This window comes from Triticum aestivum, chromosome 3D (assembly GCF_018294505.1).
Source record: "Triticum aestivum cultivar Chinese Spring chromosome 3D, IWGSC CS RefSeq v2.1, whole genome shotgun sequence".
NCBI lineage: Eukaryota > Viridiplantae > Streptophyta > Magnoliopsida > Poales > Poaceae > Triticum > Triticum aestivum.
The window spans coordinates 506,554,502-506,565,358 of NC_057802.1; positions in this window are offsets into that span (position 1 = coordinate 506,554,502).

Genomic DNA, 10,857 nt, shown 5'->3' on the forward strand with positions numbered 1-10,857 from the left:
AATAAGTATGTGAGTTCTTTATGACTAATGTTGAGTCCATGGATTATACGCACTCTCACCTTTCCATCATTGCTAGCCTCTTCGGTACCGTGCATTGCCCTTTCTCACATTGAGAGTTGGTGCAAACTTCGCCGGTGCATCCAAACCCCGTGATATGATACGCTCTTTCACACATAAACCTCCTTATATCTTCCTCAAAACAGCCACCATACCTACCTATTATGGCATTTCCATAACCATTCTGAGATATATTGCCATGCAAATTTCCACCATTCCGTTTATCATGACACATTCATCATTGTCATATTACTTTGCATGATCATGTAGTTGACATCGTATTTGTGGCAAAGCCACCATTCATAATTCTTTCATACATGTCACTCTTGGTTCATTGCATATCCCGGTACACCGCCGGAGGCATTCATATAGAGTCATACTTTGTTCTAGTATCGAGTTGTAATCATTGAGTTGTAAATAAATAGAAGTGTGATGATCATCATTTTCTAGAGCATTGTCCCAAGTGAGGAATATATATATATAAGAGAAAGGCCATAAAACAAGAAGAAGGCCCAAAAAAATGATAAAGAGAGAAGGGATAATGCTACTATCCTGTTTACCACACTTGTGCTTCAAAGTAGCACCATGATCTTCATGATAGAGAGTCTCTTGTTTTGTCACTTTCATATACTAGTGGGATTTTTTCATTATAGAACTTGGCTTGTATATTCCAACAATGGGCCTCCTCAAGTGCCCTAGGTCTTCGTGAGCAAGCAAGTTGGATGCACACCCACTTAGTTTCTTTTGTTGAGCTTTCATATATTTATAGCTCTAGTGCATCCGTTGCATGGCAATCCCTACTCCTTGCATTAACATCAATCGATGGGCATCTCCATAGCTCATTGATTAGCCGCGTTGATGTGAGACTTTCTCCTTTTTTGTCTTCTCCACATAACCCCCATCATTATATTCTATTCCACCCATAGTGCTATATCCATGGCTCATGCTCATGTATTGCGTGAAGTCCGGAAAAGTTTGAGATTACTAAAGTATGAAACAATTGCTTGGCTTGTCATCGGGATTGTGCATGATGAGAGCATTCTTGTGTGACGAAAATGGAGCATGACTAAACTATATGATTTTGTAGCGATGAACTTTCTTTGGCCATGTTATTTTGAGAGGACATAATTGCTTAGTTAGTATGCTTGAAGTATTATTATTATTTTTATGTCAATATTGAACTTTTATCTTGAATCTTTCGGATCTGAATATTCATACCACAATTAAGAAGAATTACATTGAAATTATGCACGTACCATTCCCCATCAAAAATTCTGTTTTTATCATTTACCTACTCGAGGACGAGCAGGAATTAAGCTTGGGGATGTTTGATACGTCTCCAACGTATCTATAATTTTTGATTGCTCCATGCTATATTATATTCTATTCTGGACATTATTGGGCTTTATTATACACTTTTATATTATTTTTGGGACTAACCTATTAACCGGAGGCCCAGCCCAGAATTGCTGGTTTTTTTTGCCTATTTCAGAGTTTCGTGGGAAAATAATATCAAACGTAGTCCAAACGGAATGAAACCTTCGGGAACGTGATTTTCGGAACGAACGTGATCCAGAGGACTTGGACCCTCCGTCAAGACATCAACCAGGAAGGCACGAGGTAGGGGGGCGCGCCCTCCACCCTTGTGGGCCCCCTGTTGCTCCAGCGACGTACTCCTTCCTCCTATATATACCTACGTACCCCCAAACAACCAGATACGGAGCCAAAAACCTAATTCCACCGCCGAACCTTCTGTACCCATGAGATCCCATCTTGGGGCCTGTTCCGGAGCTCCGCCGGAGGGGGCATCGATCACGGAGGGCTTCTACATCAACACCATAGCCTCTCCGATGATGTGTGAGTAGTTTACCTCAGACCTTCGGGTCCATAGTTATTAGCTAGATGGCTTCTTCTCTCTTTTTGGATCTCAATACAATGTTCTCCCCCTCTCTCGTGGAGATCTATTCGATGTAATCTTCTTTTGCGGTGTGTTTGTTGACACCGATGAATTGTGGGTTTATGATCAAGTTTATCTATGAACAATATTTGAATCTTCTGAATTCTTTTATGTATGATTGGTTATCTTTGCAAGTCTCTTTGAATTATCAGTTTGGTTTGGCCTACTAGATTGATCTTTCTTGCAATGGGAGAAGTGCTTAGCTTTGGGTTCAATCTTGCGGTGTCCTTTCCCAGTGACAGTAGGGGCAGCAAGGCACGTATTGTATTGTTGCCATCGAGGATAAAAAGATGGGGTTTACATCATATTGCATGAGTTTATCCCTCTACATCATGTCATCTTGCTTAAAGCGTTACTCTGTTCTTATGAACTTAACACTCTAGATGCATGCTGGATAGCGGTCGATGTGTGGAGTAATAGTAGTAGATGCAGGCAGGAGTCGGTCTACTTGTCTCGGACGTGATGCCTATATACATGATCATACCTAGATATTCTCATAACTATGCTCAATTCTGTCAATTGCTCAATAGTAATTTGTTCACCCACCGTAAATACTTATGCTCTTGAGAGAAGCCACTAGTGAAACCTATGGCCCCCGGGTCTATTTTCCATCATATTAATCTCCCGACAACAAGCTATTTCTGGCGCCGCTTTTATTTTACTTTGCATATTTATCATAAAAATACCAAAAATATTATCTTATCTTATCTATCAGATCTCACTCTCGTAAGTGACCGTGTAGGGATTGACAACCCCTTATCGCGTTGGTTGCGAGGATTTATTTGTTTGTGTAGGTGCGAGGGACTCGTGCGTGGCCTCCTACTGGATTGATACCTTGGTTCTCAAAAACTAAGGGAAATACCTACGCTACTTTGCTGCATCACCCTTTCCTCTTCAAGGGAAAACCAACGCAGTGCTCAAGAGGTAGCATACAGCTTCTGGTAGAGCATGTACATGTTGGAGCTTATTACGTGTAGAGCTTGTAGATCTTGTAAAGTACTGTATATGTTAGAGCTTATTACCTGTAATTTGTACAACAGGAGATCTGTATTGAATCTGGAGTATTACGTGTCTTTTTTGTTTGTGCCAATTTAAATACTAGTTATTTATTTAATGTTAACTTGAAATATGGAGAATATGACCTTGCTAGCTGGGACCCACTTACCAGAACCTGACAACCGGGACCCATTTGACTAGTGGAAAAAAAACTGAAGCTGTTGAGGCAAAAAGGCCATGGCCCAGAAATTAAAAAGGCCGAATAGTTGGGCCTGGCCCATATAGCTGACGAAAGTTAATAAGAAAAAAATAATATAAAAGTGCTGAATTGTTGGGCTCGGCCCATGTAAAACACCAAATTGGACCGGGCCAATTCTAATTTAGGACCTTTTCATTTGGTCGTAACTCTGCCACGTCAGCTTGCCACGGTGGATCTGACGTGGTGTGGGTGGATTGCTAGTGACCAAAATAATTGGTCATTGAATCTATGACCTTTTTTTGGTCATAAATGTCTACGACCATTCCAGAAGAAAGGTTGTTAATTTCAGTTTACGACGGCCAGCTTTTGACCTTCTGTTTTTTGTCACAAAAAAGTCACAAATGGAAAATAATGACCATTCAGTGACCAATAGTGGTGGTCACAAGTTGACATATTTCTTGTAGTGATGCCGCTACCCATCTAAACCACTTTGTTGATTTGTGTGATATGCAAAAGAAGAAAGATGTGGATAATGATATTGTTAAATTGAAGCTATTTCCTTTTTCGCTTAGAGATCGCGCTAAAACTTGGTTTTCGTCTTTGCCTAAAAATAGTATTGATTCTTGGAATAAGTGCAAAGATGCTTTCATCTCTAAGTATTTTCCTCCCGCTAAGATCATCTCTCTTAGAAACGATATTATGAATTTTAAGCAACTTGATGATGAGCATGTTGCACAATCTTGGGAGAGGATGAAATTAATGATACGTAATTGCCCTACACATGGTTTGAATTTATGGATGATTATACAAAAAAATTATGCCGGATTGAATTTTGCTTCTAGAAATCTTTTAGATTCGGCCACGGGAGGCACTTTTATGAAAATCACTTTAGGAGAAGCCACTAAACTCCTAGATAATATTATGGTTAATTATTCTCAATGGCACACCGAAAGATACACTAGTAAAAAGGTTTATGTGATAGAAGAGATTAAAGTTTTGAGTGGAAAGATGGATGAACTTATGAAGTTGTTTGCTAATAAGAGTGCTCCTATTGATCCTAACGATATTCCTTTGTCCACTTTGATTGAGAATAATAATGAATCTATGGATGTGAATTTTGTTGGTAGGAACAATTTTGGTAACAACGCTTATAGAGGAAACTTTAATCCTAGGCCGTATCCTAGTAATTCCTCTAATAATTATCGTAATTGCTACAACAACTCTTATGGAAATTTTAATAAGATGCCCTCTGATTTTGAGACTAGTGTTAAAGAATTATTGATTTTTGCTTGAAAAAAATTTGCCTAAGATTGATGAGTTGGCTAGGAACGTGGATAGAATTTCTCTTTATGTTGATTCTTTGAAACTTAGATCTATTCCACCTAAGCATGATATCAATGAGTCTCTCAAAGCTATGAGAATTTCCATTGATGAGTGCAAAGAAAGAACCGCTAGGATGCGTGCTAAGAAAGATTGCTTTGTAAAGGCGTGTTCTTCTAGTTTTCATGATAATAGGGATGAAGATCTAAAAGTGATTGATGTGTCTCCTATTAAATCTTTGTTTTGCAATATGAATCTTGATAATGATGGGACTGGAGATGAGTCAACTTTAGTTAAAAGGCGTCCCAATGATTCGGAGTTTTTAGATCTTGATGCAAAATTTGGTGAAAGTGGGATTGAAGAGGTCAAAACTTAGCCATGAACCCACTATTTTGGATTTCAAGGAATTTAATTATGATAATTGTTCTTTAATATATTGTATTTCCTTGTTGCAATCCGTGCTAAATTCTCCTCATGCTTATAGTCAAAATAAAGCTTTTACTAAACATATCGTTGATGCTTTAATGCAATCTTATGAAGAAAAGCTTGAATTGGAAGTTTCTATTCCTAGAAAACTTTATGATGAGTGGGAACCTACTATTAAAATTAAGATTAAAGATCATGAATGCCATGCTTTGTGTGATTTGGGTGCTAGTGTTTCCACGATTCCAAAAACTTTGTGTGATGTGTTAGGTTTCCGTGAATTTGATGATTGTTCTTTAAATTTGCACCTTGCGGATTCCACCATTAAGAAACCTATGGGAAGAATTAATGATGTTCTTATTGTTGCAAATAGGAATTATGTGTCCGTATATTTCATTGTTCTTGATATAGATTGCAATCATACATGTCCTATTATTCTTGGTAGACCTTTCCTTAGAACGATTGGTGCAATTATTGATATGAAAGAAGGAAATATTAGATTCCAATTTCCGTTAAGGAAAGGCATGGAACACTTTCCTAGAAAGAAAATTAAATTACCTTATGAATCTATTATGAGAGCCACTTATGGATTGCATGCCAAAGATGATAATACCTAGATCTATTCTTGCCTTTATGCCTAGCTAGGGGCGTTAAACGATAGCGCTTGTTGGGAGGTAACCCAATTTTATTTTTGTTTCTTGCTTTTTGGTTCTGTTTAGTAATAAATAATTCATCTAGCCTCTGTTTAGATGTGTTTTCATGCTTTAATTAGTGTTTGTGCTAAGTAGAACCAATAGGATCTTCTTGGGTGATAGTTGTTTGATCTTGCTGAAAAAGACAGAAACTTTGCACTGACGAAAATAATTCTTAAAATTCACCAGAACGTGATAAAATACCAATTCTTTTTGAAGTAGATCAGTATACAAATTGTCCAGGTTGTCCTAAGTTTTTAGAATTTTTGGAGTTCCAGAAGTATTCGAACAAATCTGATTGCTACAAACTGTTCTGTTTTTGACAGATTCTGTTTTTCGTGTGTTGTTTGCTTATTTTGATGAATCTATGGCTAGCACGGAGGGTATAAACCATAGAGAAGTTGGAATACAGTAGGTTTAACACCAATATAAATAAATAATGAGTTCATTACAGTACCTTATGGTGGTGATTTGTTTTCTTATACTAACGGAGCTCATAAGATTTTCTGTTGAGTTTTGTGTTGTGAAGTTTTCAAGTTTTGGGTAAAGATTTGATGGATTATGGAATAAGGAGTGGCAAGAGCCTAAGCTTGGGTATGCCCAAGGCACCCAAGGTAAAATTCAAGGACAACCAAAAGCCTAAGCTTGGGGATGCCCCGGAAGGCATCCCCTCTTTCGTCTTCGTCCATCGGTAACTTTACTTGAGGCTATATTTTTCTTCATCACATGATATGTGTTTTGCTTGGAGCATCTTGTATGATTTGAGTCTTTGATTTTTAGTTTACCACAATCATCCTTTCTATACACACCTTTTGGGAGAGACACACATGAATCGGAATTTATTAGAATACTCTATGTGCTTCACTTATATCTTTTGAGCTAGATAATTTTGCTCTAGTGCTTCACTTATATCTTTTTAGAGCACGGTGGTGGTTTTATTTTATAGAAATTATTCATTTCTCATGCTTCACTTATATTATTTTGAGAGTATTTTAGAACAGCATGGTAGTTTGCTTTGGCTATAAAATTAGTCCTAATATGATGAACATCCAAAATGTGCACTGAATATTATGAGAAGTTTGATACTTGATAATTGTTTTGAGATATGAAGATGGTGATATTAGAGTCATGCTAGTTGAGTAGTTGTGAATTTGAGAAATACTTGTTCTAAAGTTTGTGATTTCCGTAGCATGCACGTATGGTGAACCGTTATGTGATGAAGTCGGATCATGATTTATTTATTTGATTGTCTTCCTTATGAGTGGCGGTTGGGGACGAGCGATGGTCTTTTCCTACCAATCTATCCCCCTAGGAGCATGCGTGTAGTACTTCGTTTCGATAACTAATAGATTTTTGCAATAAATATGTGAGTTTTTTATGACTAATGTTGAGTCCATGGATTATACGCATTCTCACCCTTCCACCATTGCTAGCCTCTCTAATACCGCGCACCTTTCGCCGGTATCATACACCCACCATATACCTCCTTATATGATACGCTCTTTCACACATTGAGAGTTGGTGCAAACTTCGCCAGTGCATCCAAACCCCGTGATATGATACGCTCTTTCACACATAAACCACCTTATATCTTCCTCAAAACAGCCACCATACCTACCTATTATGGCATCTCCATAGCCATTCCGAGATATATTGCCATGCAACTTACCACCGTTTCGTTTATTATGACACGTTTCATCATTGTCATATTGCATTGCATGACCATGTAGTTGACATCGTATTTGTGGCAAAGCCAACATTCATAATTCTTTCGTACATGTCGCTCTTGATTCATTGCATATCCCGGTACACAGCCGGAGGCATTCACATAGAGTCATATTTTGTCTAAATATTGAGTTGTAATTTTTGAGTTGTAAGTAAATAAAAGTGTGATGATCATCATTATTAGAGCATTGTCCCAAGTGAGGAAAGGATGATGGAGACTATGATTCCCCCACAAGTCGGGATGAGACTCCGGACGAAAAGAAAAAAGAAAAGAAAAAAAGAGGCCATAAAAAAAGAAGAGAAAAAGGCCTAAATAAAAAAATGAGAGAAAAAGAGAGAAGGGACAATGTTACTATCCTTTTGCCACACTTGTGCTTCAAAGTAGCACCATGATCTTCATAATAGAGAGTCTCCTATGTTGTCACTTTCATATACTAGTGGGAATTTTACATTATAGAACTTGGCTTGTATATTCCAATGATGGGCTTCCTCAAAATGCCCTAGGTCTTCGTGAGCAAGCGAGTTGGATGCACACCCACTTAGTTTCTTTTTTGAGCTTTCATACACTTATAGCTCTAGTGCATCTGTTGCATGGCAATCCCTACTCACTCACATTGATATCTATTGATGGGCATCTCCATAGCCCGTTGATACGCCTAGTTGATGTGAGACTCTCTTCTCCTTTTTGTCTTCTCCACAACCACCATTCTATTCCACATATAGCTAGTGCTATATCCATGGCTCACGCTCATGTATTGCGTGAAGATTGAAAAAGTTTGGGAACATCAAAAGTATGAAACAATTGCTTGTCTTGTCATCGGGGTTGTGCATGATTAAATACTTCGTGTGATGAGATAGAGCATAGCCAGACTATATGATTTTGTAGGGATAACTTTCTTTGGCCATGTTATTTTGAGAAGTCATGATTGCTTTGTTAATATGCTTGAAGTATTATTATTTTTATGTCAATATTAAACTTTTATCTTGAATCTTTCAGATCTGAACATTCATGCCACAATAAAGGAAATTACATTGAGAAATATGCTAGGTAGCATTCCACATCAAAAATTCTGTTTTTATCATTTACCTACTCGAGGACGAGCAGGAATTAAGCTTGGGGATGCTTGATACGTCTCCAATGTATCTATAATTTTTGATTGTTCCATGCTATTATATTATCTGTTTTGGATGTTTAATGGGCTTTACTAAGCACTTTTATATTATTTTTCGGACTAACCTATTAACCGAAGGCCCAGTGCAAATTGCTGGTTTTTTTTGCCTATTTCAGTGTTTCGCAGAAAAGGAATATCAAATGGAGTCCAAACGGAATGAAACCTTCGGGAGAGTTATTTTTGGAACAAACGTGATCCCGAGGACTTGGAGTGGACGTCAAGAAAGAAGCAAGGATGCCACTAGGCAGGGAGGCGCGCCTGCCCCCCTGGGCGCGCCCCCCACCCTCATGGGCCCCTCGCAGCTCCACCGACCTACTTCTTCCTCCTATATATATACCCATATACCCCGAAAACATACGAGAGCACCACGAAACCCTATCTCCACCGCCGCAACCTTCTGTACCCGTGAGATCCCATCTTGGGGCCTTTCTGGCGCTCCGACGGATGGGGAATCGATCATGGAGGGCTTCTACATCAACACCATAGCCTCTCCGATGATGTGTGAGTAGTTTACCACAGACCTTCGGGTCCATAGTTATTAGCTAGATGGCTTCTTCTCTCTCTTTGGATCTCAATACAAAGTTCTCCTCGATCTTCTTGGAGATCAATTCGATGTAATTCTTTTTGCGGTGTGTTTGTCGAGATCTGATGAATTGTGGGTTTATGATCAAGATGATCTATGAACAATATTTGAATCTTCTCTTAATTCTTTTATGTATGATTGGTTTTCTTTGCAAGTCTCTTCGAATTATCAGTTTGGTTTGGCCTACTAGATTGATCTTTCTTGCAATGGGAGAAGTGCTTAGCTTTGGGTTCAATCTTGCGGTGTTCTTTCCCAGTGACAGCAGAAGCAGCATGGCACGTATTGTATTGTTGCCCTCGAGGATAAAAAGATGGGTTTATATCATATTGCTTGAGTTTATCCCTCTACATCATATCATCTTGCCTAATGTGTTACTCTGTTCTTATGAAATTAATACTCTAAATGCATGCTGGATAGCGGTTGATGTGTGGAGTAATAGTAGTAGATGCAAAATCATTTCGGTCTACTTGTCGCGGACGTGATGCCTATATACATGATCATGCCTAGATATTCTCATAACTATGCACTTTTCTATCAATTGCTCGACAATAATTTGTTCACCCACCATAGATTATCCTATCTTGAGAGAAGCCACTAGTGAAACCTATGGCCCCCGGGTCTATCTTCCATCATATTAGTTTCCTATCAATTTACTATTTCTTCCGTCTTTTATTTTGCAATCTTTACTTTCCAATCTATATCATAAAAAAATACCAAAAATATTTATCTTATTATCTTTATCAGATCTCACTTTTGCAAGTGGCCGTGAAGGGATTGACAACCCCTTTATCGCGTTGGTTGCAAGGTTCTTATTTGTTTGTGTAGGTACGAGGCGACTTGCGTGTAGTCTCCTACTGGATTGATACCTTGGTTCTCAAAAACTGAGGGAAATGCTTACGCTACTTTGCTGCATCACCCTTTCCTCTTCAAGGGAAAACCAACGCAGTGCTCAAGAGGTAGCAACTGGGCATCAGCTTCTCCGGACATTGCGTCCGAAGTGCCCTCCTCTTTCTTCTTCTTCTTCTTCTTCTTCTTCTTCTTCTTCTTCTTCTTCTTCTTTTTCAGGAGCCGCCGCTGGCAGGGAAGTGCTCGACGGATCAGCATCACTTGGATTACATCGGCGAGGGTAATGTCCTTCGCTATCATGCTCTGGACGCGTTTCTGCAGCAGAAGCACCTCAGGGACCGATCCCCAGTGCAGACCCTTGTCGGTCCAGGATGTGAGCCTCAGCGGGGGTCCGGATCTAAAGGCCGGAGCGGCTGCCCACTTGGAGCCGCGGGGTTCCGTGATGTAGAACGATTCTTGTTGCCATATCTTGACGGTGTCCACAAACACTCCCTTTGGCCAATTGACTTTGGGGAGCTTGCTCACCATGGCGCCACCTGATCCGTCTCCATGGTATCTATAATTTTTGATTGTTCCATGCCCATATTCTACAACTTTTACATACTTTTGGCAACTTTTTATTCTATTTTTGGGACTAACATATTGATCCAGTGCCAGTTCTTGTTTGTTGCATGTTTTTTGTTTCGCAAAAAATCCATATTAAACGGAGTCCAAACGGGATAAAAACTGACGGAGATTTTTTTTGGAATATATGTGATTTTTGGGAAGAAGAATCAACGCGAGATGATGCCCGAGGGGGCCACGAGGCAAGGGGGCGCGCCCTGGGCCCTCGTGGCCACCCCGTAAGGCGGTTGGTGCCCTTCTTTCACCGCAAGAAAGCTAATATC